The 11,093-nt window shown below is 39.1% G+C and overlaps 1 protein-coding gene across 1 annotated transcript in view; it reads right to left on the minus strand.

Moving 5' to 3' along the window:
- The window catches only part of htr1d (5-hydroxytryptamine (serotonin) receptor 1D, G protein-coupled), a 26,248-nt gene extending 15,397 nt beyond the window's left edge, over positions 1 to 10,851 (minus strand). Inside the window, exon 1 of the mRNA XM_005723867.1 lies at positions 10,279 to 10,851. The gene's annotated coding sequence lies outside the window, so the exon portion shown is untranslated. The remainder of the gene's footprint in view (positions 1 to 10,278) is intronic.
- Positions 10,852 to 11,093: the final 242 nt, after the last annotated feature.

Here is an 11,093-nt window from a genome sequence, read left to right on the forward strand (position 1 = left end):
GGTGACAAACAGGAGTGCTTTTATCTTTATCTTTTGTGTTAGACTGTGTATATGAGTCATAAAAGTAAAGAGGTAGTGATTCACCAGAGGTTAGGATCAACGATCCATTCAGGAGACAACAGCGGATGTTTGATACTGAAGAGGACAACATGAAAGCCTATAGTAGGTTTAGTCTTCCTATAGTGACAAAAAATGGATGAGGCAAAAAAAGCAAAGAGAGCCAAAGATAGACCATAACTCCAAATACTAAAGTATAACCTAATACTATGGGAAACATGACAGAGAATACAAATAGTAATGTACAGTACTTAGCAAGGGAAACAATGTTTACATTACACCTAATGTCAAAAAAAAAAGATTTATTTTCGTGTTACTTTATGTGACTCCTGATTTACTGAATTCAGATTTTGTGATGCTGCTTTGTTACAGACGTATTCATCCAAAAGCTGCAATCCCTTTCATTCTTATTACACTATAGCTTGTCATTTTGTTTACTCTTCATTGTTTTTTAAGCCTCTCAACACATGCCTATAATGTACATAAAGTTTTTTTAATGGTCAAGTTGTGGTGTGTTTAAAAATAGCAGAAAAATAAACTTTTTGACAGCAAAACAATGGTTTCGGAGTGCGCCTAAAAAGGAGCGGTAACGGTTAGTTGGTGAGTAAACCCAGACAGCTGTAGCTCTCACAGAGATGGCATATCGATTTTATTGTCAATTAAACTGGATGGATCCATAGAGCATTGCAGAACCCCAGAAAATATGTGTGTAAGCCTATTTGTAAGTAAAAGGATCAGTATAGTCTGACATCTTGACTATCTAATTTAGAAGAAGTTTTGAGCAAAACTTGAGTAACATTTCTAACAGAAAGATGGTGTCAATTAACACATTTTCAGCTAAATCATTAAACTTAAAAAAAATCTGCAAAAACATTTCTTTAAATATCAAAATGACATTAACGCAATTAAATCTTCAGTCTTATTCCAAGTTTATTCTCCAAATGAAAAACTGTCTCAAACATGCAATCTTATGGAGTTGATTTTAGCCTCAGGAGTGCCACCTGCTCATGAGAAGGTGTGTTTGTGTGTTTTCATCATTATATTAATGCCGTATAAGATTATCCATTCTGCTGTGTTTGTGGTGAAATTTCAGTCACGTGTTAGCAAAAAATTAAAAAATTGTGTCTGTGAAGGTTCTCAGACATCCAGGTCATCGTTGTCTAAGGAGCTTGAAAAGAAAAACGTCTGGATTTCTTTAAGTATTCTTGAAGACGTTTCACCTCTCATCCAAGAAGCTTCTTCAGCTCTAAGCACAATTGGTGGAGACTCCTAGATTTGAAGCCCTATGGAGTGTCTCTATCTACCTAATCACACGAGCCAAGGTGTGAAAACGGGTGTGGGTCACAATCAGCCAAGGTTTTGGGTGAACCCACTGTGAAACCTAGCCCCACCCTATCATGTGATTTATTGAGGTCGAATGGCCCAGGATGGCGTTAAGGCGTTTGTTTATATTATTTGTTTATATTTGGCTTTACCTCCCTGAACTTCTGCATTTCGCATATGCACACGAAAGGAAGAGCACTCCTCTTTGCCATTTCATCTGCACACAGAATATGATACCTAATGATTAAGTCTGCAGCTGCATGAAAGGAAGAGCTTGAATGGAAGGGGGTTGCAAAGCAGCTTGCAGACTTGCAGCTTGCCCTGTGGGAAGGCTAAAGCATCTTTAAAAGGATACATTTGGATACGTTGAAGGCTATCAGCTGAGCTGGACTTTGTGGAATACGTGAATTAACATAAATGCTAATGTGACCCATTTTTTGTGTTACTTGGGAATTAAGACAGGAAATTAATTTGCCATTCCCAAGGTGCAACATTACAACTTGGATTGGGCCACATCAGTTGAACTCAGTTCTGCTTAATATGATTTTTTCTCTTCATAAGCTTAGTGGTGCAAGTGGCTCCAGAAGCACAATTCCCCTTTGGGGTTGCATCAGGAGGAGCATCTCTGTGTACAAGCTACCCACTGGGGTGATCACTTGTGGCAAATGAGCAGCTGAAAGAAGTCAAAGGTAAGCTTCTTCCAGCTGATTCTGGACCGCTATGACATTTTGTTTGTATCTAAGTAAAAATTCAAAGTACAAGAAAACTTGGAAATTCTCTTAAATTATGCATGTCACCTATATCTGTTTGGATCTATTCTATTAGATTGGTTTGGACCTATAAATAAATTTAAAGCATTCAGTCTGCCCTTGTTGTTGTATTTCTGCATTATTAACATGCAAAAATGAATTTTCCCTGTAGAAGTCAAAACACATAGAATTTCATTATTTGAGCTATTATAGTCATATTATGGCTTAATTATGGCTTAATCATTAAAATATTTTTATTATAGCAAGTAACATGTAAAACTACTAATATTTAAACTTTTCTGGTCCTCCTCCTACCCTAAATTGTCTTTTTAAATTTCAAGCAAAAGGAAAATTTTAAGTGAACCTAAAAACTGTTTTTCTACAGTGTATTATGTTACGCTTGTTTGACATTTTTAACTTAGAAGCTTTCAGTCAGCAAATTACAGGCTCTGAGATAATGTAAGCTAACTATTTCCCTGAGCTACCTTGAAGTAACGGAAATAGACATCTTTCAAGAAGTAGTCCATCTTGAAACACTGACCACTAGTGACCTGATAGGTTGCTGCTGTGAGAGCAGGGAGTGCAGCTTTCTGTGAAATCAAACATGACCCCTGCAGTCATTTTCATAGCAAGTGACAAATTCTCATGGTTTAAAATTACAGCTTTCATCTGGAGGGCCCAACCCTAGGAATCAGCTCTAATTATACCGACAGCCTGACTGCAGATTGTTGAAGGAGGAGGGATACAGCAATGAAAAAAAATACAAGGCCGGGAAATAAGGAGAAGAAAGGGACTAAAAAGAAAGTGAGGAAAGCAAAAGAGTCAAGACCAGAAAATATTTGAAATCAAGGGCCTGGAAAGAGAGCCAGGAAAACAGACTGAAAACAGACATAAACTTTGGGTGACTGAGGTTAGAAATCATCATGAAAAAAAAACAAAACTTGAACAACATTGCAAGGCCTGAAACAACGTGGTGGGTTGTCTCCGCTGCTGGAGAAATGATGTGGAAAACGATAAACAGAAAAAGAGGACAGACTGACAGAGGCGTGTCATTTCCTGAGTGAAAAAAATCTCACACTGATTGCGTTCCCTTTCAAATAATCTCGCCTGTAAATCCAGCAGGATTACCAGTGATACAGCATTAATGTTCTGGGTTGCTTTAATTCCAGTGTAAAGCGAAAACCCAGCAGCATGAAAACTAACAAGAGGATTTAATGAAAGAAGCCACCCGTACCATGAAATGAAGACTGACTTAGAATAACTTCTATCTGTAGAAATGAAAATAGATTTTTTCAGCATAGTTTAACAAACTGCACTGTTACTTCTAACTTCCATTTGGCTGTTTTCATGTTTTGACACTTGAGGAACTGAAATAGAAAGCTAACACGGCACGTAAACTCAAAACAAGACTCATATTGGATCCTGGAGTTGATAAATCAAAGTAGTAAGGAAGAATATCTGAATAAATGTGGACACGTGTCTGTTAGGTCAGCCAATATGTGAAAAAGAAAGTTTTCACAGCTCTCTGTGCAGTAATTGGAAACACTAAGTGCACCACTCGTGCTTCGGAATTAGGAATTAAGAGGTTAAGTAGTAGCATTGTGCTGCTAGTAACATGCACTGTATTTTTTAATCATCAGCAAGTGTGACCACCTCTCTAAAGGCACAAGTTTTTTGCAGCTTGGTAGTTTGGACCATTCAGGTTTGTGCCACAATCTTCACAGGAGCGGATATCAAAGCAAATTTATCCAAAGGTCAGACTGTGTAATACTCAGAGAAACTAAAACAAAACAAAACAAGTGTTACGTTTGAGACTCTACAGGCCCCAGTTAGTATGTTAAATGTTAAAGGTCATGACGGCACAATTGGAAAGACACTAAAAAAGCATGGCTTGTTTCCAAACGAAAGCCTCGCCTCTTTAAAAAGAACATGGCAGTATGGACAGGTTAGACTAAAGTGGAGATGTTTGGTCATAATATACTGCACCATGTTTAGCAAAAAATAAACACACCTTATACCGTATAGCGATTCTCAAGCACGGCGGCGGAGGGGTGATGATTTGGGCTTGTTTTGCAGCCACAGGACCCAGATTCTTTCCAGTGCCTAAATCAAACAAGAACTCATCTGTACAGCAAAATATTCTAGAGTCAAATATGAGGAAATCTGTCCAACAGCTAAAGCTTACCGTAGCTAAAACTGGGTCACACAACAGGACAATGCCATGCACAAACAAAACAATTAAGGTGCTGCAATGTTCGAGTTAAAGTTCAGAGTTCCGGATAATTACGATGCTGTGATGGGATCTCAAGAGAGCTGTGCATAACTGAATGACTGCAAACCTCAATGAACTGAAGCAATTTCAAAAGACTGAGAAAGTCGTACAGAAAAAGTTATTGGTGCTAAAGGTGGTTCTGCAAGCTACTGATTAATGAGATGTACTTAGCTTATGACAGGACTGTATAGAGTCCTATGAAAACGTATTTTTTTCTCACAAAATATTTGGGTGAGCAGTCCTGATATATTCGAATATCGAAAACTGCATATTTTCATAAATGACATCCTCAACGGACCACTGTCTTCTGGACTGCTGACAGCGTGTTCACAACTGTTTTCATTATAGGCCATCAGCAGTCCATTTCAGCCTGAAACTGTCTGAGTGCAGTTCATTCAACCTTTTGCTGCACGCTGCGATCAGTGACTTGTTCACTTCTTCTGGACTTAATGAGCGGAAGCACGAACAGAAGTGTAATGTATGTAACCTTCATTGTGTGACCGCCATTTTTGTTTAACTAAACTCAGTATAAGAATGTGAAGCTGTTTTGGTGCTCATGCAATAACATGCAACACTAGCTCTGCACTTCAGCCTCACTTTTTTTTAAACTATTACTGCAGTAGTATTAATAAAGGTATTATAAGAGTAAGGGTCTTTTAATGATGGCATAAGAGTCCTAGGACCTTGTTTTTTTTCCAAGAGTTCTTACAATTCAAGGTTTCTAATAAGGTCTTAAATAATCAGGCCCAATCTTAATGACCTTGTAGTACCATATCACCCTATTAGAGCACTTCGCTCTCGCACTGCAGACCTACTTGTTGTTCCTAGAGTATTTAAAAGTAGAATGGGAGTCAGAGCCTTCAGTTTTCAGGCCCCTCTTCTGTGGAACCAGCTTCCAGTTTGGATTCGGGAGACAGACACTATCTCTACTTTCAAGATTAGGCTTAAAACGTTCCTCATTGGTAAAGCATATAGTTAAGGCTGGACCAGGTGACCCTGAATCCTCACTTAGTTATGCTGCAATAGACGTAGGCTGCCAGGGATTCCCATGATGCATTGAGTTTTTCCTTTCCAGTCACCTTTCTCACTCACTATGTGTTAATAGACCTCTCTGCATTGAATCATATCTGTTATTAATCTCTGTCTCTCGTCCACAGCATGTCTTTATCCTGTCTTCCTTCTCTCACCCCAACCGGTGGCAGCAGATGGCCCCGCCCCTCCCTGAGCCTGGTTCTGCCGGAGGTTTCTTCCTGTTAAAAGGGAGTTTTTCCTTCCCACTGTCGCCAAAGTGCTTGCTCATGAGGGGTCATATGATTGTTGGGTTTTTCTCTGTATCTATGAAGCGCCTTGAGGCGACTTTTGTTGTGATTTGGCGCTATATAAATAAAATTGAATTGAATTAATACTATATACCTTCCAGGCAAATCACAGAACTCAAATATGAAATGATTCAATTCTACTCTTTAGCTTGAATGGCGACTGTGAGCTGGCACGTTTTATCTAACAAAGTCTGCTCATTTTTCTTCTTAGAGATCAACACCTGATTTTGACTTGTGGGTCTGTTTCTTTAAACTTTTCACAGCTTTTAAAAACATAGTCTGTAGTTAAAATACTGCAGCAGCTAACTCACCACCTTACATTGTTGTCTTATTTACTGCAAAACAATCAGACAATGTGATCTCTCAAACCAATCAGCTGCTTTGCTAAATCAGGCAGTTTGTCTGAGTAATTTTTTCCATCAGATAAAAATGTTTCCTATAGCACCTCTATGACACTTAGATTACTGTGCTTACAACATGCTGACTCACTTTGCATATTTATGTATCTGATGACAGTTCCTACAGCTTTCCCACCTGATCTGTTCTCTGTTTTGTGTTACTAATAAAATATAATTAAACTAGTAGTTTAATTATATGTAATATTTCACTTTTGAGCGGTTCGCTGTTAATTCAGCAATAATATATAGCTGATATTAAATATCTGCTAAATATAGCCAATATTTGTGCATGTGCGTGTGCATGCGTGTGTTTTTTAATAACATTTCCACCCTAATGTAATGGAGCCCTCTTTGACAAGCAGCACTCCCTGTTTCTGTCATCAAGACTGCTGTGATGGCCTTTCCACCGATCACAGCTGAAATTTAATTTTATTATTACGAGATTTAATGCTTCACTAAAATCTCTCCCCATAAGTTTTGTTTGTCTCAAGTCTTATACCTGTCATATTACTCACATATTTTATCTAGCCTTGTGTTATTTATTTTTCTTGTTGTTTTCTTTTTTTAACAGGCACCATGATGGTGTGGTGGTTAGTACAGTCACCCAGTACCAAACTGCGTACCAGTTTGAATCCAGTCCGGGGCATTCTGTGTAAAATGGCCTGCATTTGTATAGCGCTTTACTCAGTCCCTAAGGACCCCAAAGCGCTTTACACTACATTCAGTCATTCACCCATTCACACACACATTCACACACTGGTGATGGCAAGCTACATTGTAGCCACAGCTGCCCAGTATAGTGCTTACATGTTCTCCCACTGTCTGAGTGGGCTCTCTCTGGGTAATCTAACCCCAATGCATGTGGGGTTAGATTGGCTGTAGGTGTAAATGTGATTATGAAAGGTTTTCTATCTCTGTGTTAACCATGTAACAAATTGGTGACACGTGTAGTACGTATCCAGTCTCTCACACTATGACAGGTATCATAGTGTCACCCCACAGCCCTGAGTCAGTTAATGTGTTCTGTAAAACACCTTTGTAACTATTTTTTGAAAAGTGCTATACAATTAAAGCTTTATCATTGTGTTACTATAGTTTTTATTTCTGCTATTGTCGGCTTTTGATAATCAAAGACAATAAAGCACTGTGCAGCCTTGTGATTGACAAGTTGCTACATTCGCAGTAAGGTACTCCGCTCTCCTTTTATATACAGTCGATGGACTCACACAGTGACAAATTCATTATGCTTAGAGCATTAATGCATTGGTCTGTAAGTTATGCTCCACTGAGACCTGCTATCAGACTGACTGATCGTGTCTCACAGTGCTTGGGAAATACATTCTATCTGCCAGTAGTTAGCTCTCCTTTATGTCAGAAGTTGAGCTACTTAATGACTAAGGCATGAGGGCTCATCCTGAGATGAGATGGATGAGTGATAGCACAGACAGTCAGTAGCAGTCATTACATTGGCACTGACAGTTCTTTGGTAGAGAAGCAATAATCAAATGAACATAGCTTCCCCTGACATTTGCAGGAGTTTTAGCAAAAATATGTTCTCAGGATGGAGTGCTTTAGAGCCAAATGGTGAACTCTTCTTCACAGACACTGCTTGCTGCACCATCTGCTTAGCTGTAATCCTGCTAGTCAGCCAGCACTTGTGCTGCACAGTACAGTGGACTGCAGAACAAACTATGTAAGGATGACACTATGCTTCCAGTGTTTTTGTGTCTTGGAAAAGTACATGTTGGGACAATAAAGTTTGCATTATATTACATACTAAAAGTGTGAACCATAGCTCTATAGTTCTCAAATGTTCAGCTCTGGGAAGCAGCTGAAGTTACCTTCAGGTGGTTACTCACATGCACTGGAAGACTCAGTCATTTACTTCATTACTGTGCTTTGCTGTCCATATCTTTTGGCAATCCCTGTGCCAGAAAGAAGAAGCTGAGAGAAATAAGCTGTTGGCGTCTCACTGGGTTCCTCTCTACTGACTTTCATTTCATTATATAATCCTAGATTTTACAGTTAAACATTTAATAAGGCTTGTCTCTCTTAGCTACCATTACTACACCTTTACATTCTTTCACAGCAAATATAAAGTTAACACTGAAAGTGGTGGACCATTCACCTCGTGATCTCAGAGGTAGACAAAGACAGAGTTCTCATTTGTATCCAGTGGCCATATCAAATGACATGTACTGGTTTCATCAGCTCTAGCTTTAGCTAGTGATGCTCCAAGAGCTTGATAAAAATGTGCATGGATGATTTTTAAGCTAACACATAATTATACAGTAACACGGATGGCTGCATATGAGATATTTTGCTAAAGTTTAAAGCCAAAGCAGATGCCCATCCCGCTCTTCTATCCTGTGTTATACATGAAAAGACAATATTCATCAAAATGCCACTATAAGCTAAAAAAAAAAAGGGGCATATTTACTTCCCACAATAAATATTCAACCTGAAACTGACACACATAACAAACAACATTCACTTAAGTCCTCATACCTCACAATATATTATAGCTCAATATTTTATAGGTGAAAAATTAATGTGACTCCAACAAGTGAGGCATAAAGCAGCCAGTGATTCTTGAATTTCTATATTCTCTAAATTTAAGAGGAGATTAAACATCTGCACTCGTGCAACATGAACTGATAAACCAGAATTTTATATAATGCCTAAAAAACTGCAAATGAGTTGTCTGTGCCCGTCTTTGCTCGTCTCCTGCCTGAAATAATAGGAAAAAAATCTTTTATCACAATACGGTAAAGCTACTCATTTAAAAATATAATAATCTTCAATTTTTTCTGTTTTTCTATTCAGTGTTATTAAGCAATGCCTGGTTATAAATAGATGGTGGATTCAGTTCTTCATCTTCAGTCACACCCTGATAGTTAAGGTGTATGTGCACCGATGAATCTGTGTGTGTCTCCTGGTGCGTGTGTGTGCGTGTGTGTGTCACATTTCTGCTTGACTGTGAGGGGATGGGGGAGAAAATGGTGTGAGGGTGAACGTGAGAGTGGAAACTCCACATGTGTGAGAGTGTCTCTCTGTGGTGAAATGGGGCTACATTCTGTGCTGAAAGACACATTTCATCAGAACGCTGTGGTGGTGAATCGCTTTCATTTTGTTTATCATCTCTCACATCAGTGTTCTAATAAAGGGGGGGGGGGACTGCAACAGAGCACACAGGTCTATTTTTCCAACTTGAAATTGACTAATTGACTTTGCTGCTCACTAATCCACCTTAACAGTTGTTGAGGCGGAAATTAATTTAAATGTCTTGCTCAAACCTTCTACAGATACCAAAGTACAACATGTTTTCAAATGTGTCCCCCCACTGCAGCGTATGCTCTGTAATACATGAGATCTGTAGGTTTGAGCCTCGTACTTAAGAAGCTTTAAAGAGCGTTCTACATAAATAAATAAATGAAGTCAGGTCCAGCAAATAAATGCTACCATTGTTTAAAACGAATAACTCTGCAACATCAATGATATTTATTAGGGAGCTAAAAGGTCTTTGGGGTTTTCTTGATTTCCCTGAACAAAACTGTGTTTTTTGCCTTTAAACGCTGCAACAACCTTCAGCTGAGACCGACAAGATCAGGCTTACTCGCCCTGTGAATCCGTTTTTGGCACACTGGAGCTTCATGCAAGTTCATGCAGGTTCATGCAGGTTTTCTACATGTGCGTTTTGTTTTTTGTTCTTTTCTCATCTCACATCTCTTATCGCTCATGTTAAGATCGCATTGGTTTCTCAAAGGGACTTCTATATTTAGTCTATAGCATATTGTTGCCTTATTGTAGCCTACTTTAAATTTCTTCATTTCCTACCGTGTCGCTTAAAATAATCCTAAAGGGACGTAAACTGCGCCAGTGACCTTATCACACTTCGTCGTATCTTTTGTATATATTATTTTAGAATTCTCCGCTGAGCTGTTTAATTTTTATTGCGTACCTCCTTTTACTTGTGTCTTTGTGTTAGTTCCTTTTGTACTTAGAAACATAAACTTTACTAGATGTCTTTGAATCATCGGCTCTGCGCACTCAGATCCATGCGTATTGGTAACAAACAGTCACCGGTCTACCCAGAGGTTATTAAAGAAAGAAAGAAAGAAAGAAAGAAAGAAAGAAAGAAAGAAAGAAAGAAAACGTACCGTGGATGTTCTTCGTCTGTTGATATTCAGTCTTTCGTTTTTGGAGAAAAGAATAAAAGCTATCCCGGAATGTCTTTGGAGGCGTCCTTTATTTACGCACGTCCAGTACAAACAGTCGGAACTCAGACTGGTTATACTAAAAGTGCATCTGCTTCTGTAGATGTTGCTGCTGTGCGCGCTGAGGGTCCTTCAACTCTTATCTGAAAGGCAGATCCTTCGTGTGGGCATAAACACAGTTAAGGCGGTCGTGTGGTCAACGTTCAAATCTGATATTTGGCACTTTCTCACACTTTCAACGACTTATTCGCAGTCACTGGCAAAGCTGCTCTCTTTTTTTATTACCAGAGTTAAATCCCCACTATGTCTGAAAAGTGTGAAAACTGCTGTACCGGCGAACCTTCGTTGTATGCGCAAGGATGCAGATCGTTGTGGGGTGTCTCCAGTAATTATTAACCCCCCCGGTGGAAGACACGGGGACTTCCTGGATCTGATGCGAACGATTCTCCACCGGGAAGATTAGAGAAACGCCAACAAGTTGCATTCAAACCTGCGTTTTAAGAAGGTTTAGTTGAGACTGGCTGCATGGCTGCACTGAGAACGAATTTACCCGCTGCAAGCACAGGCGCGTTTCCAAGTAATTCATTAGACGGTCCGCCCCGTTAGTGTTACAGCATTGGCTAGAAGTGCTCCAGACCGGGTGTAGGGTCCAAGACAGCATCACAGAGTAAACAATATTACTTTGGAGAAAATAAAGAGAAAATCCACATATGGGCTAAATTAAAGATTCACATTTCCACCAAGCTCTTTAAGGACTA

This window comes from Pundamilia nyererei, unplaced genomic scaffold, assembly GCF_000239375.1.
Source record: "Pundamilia nyererei isolate P.nyererei 1_Seehausen unplaced genomic scaffold, PunNye1.0 scaffold00010, whole genome shotgun sequence".
NCBI classification, from domain to species: domain Eukaryota; kingdom Metazoa; phylum Chordata; class Actinopteri; order Cichliformes; family Cichlidae; genus Pundamilia; species Pundamilia nyererei.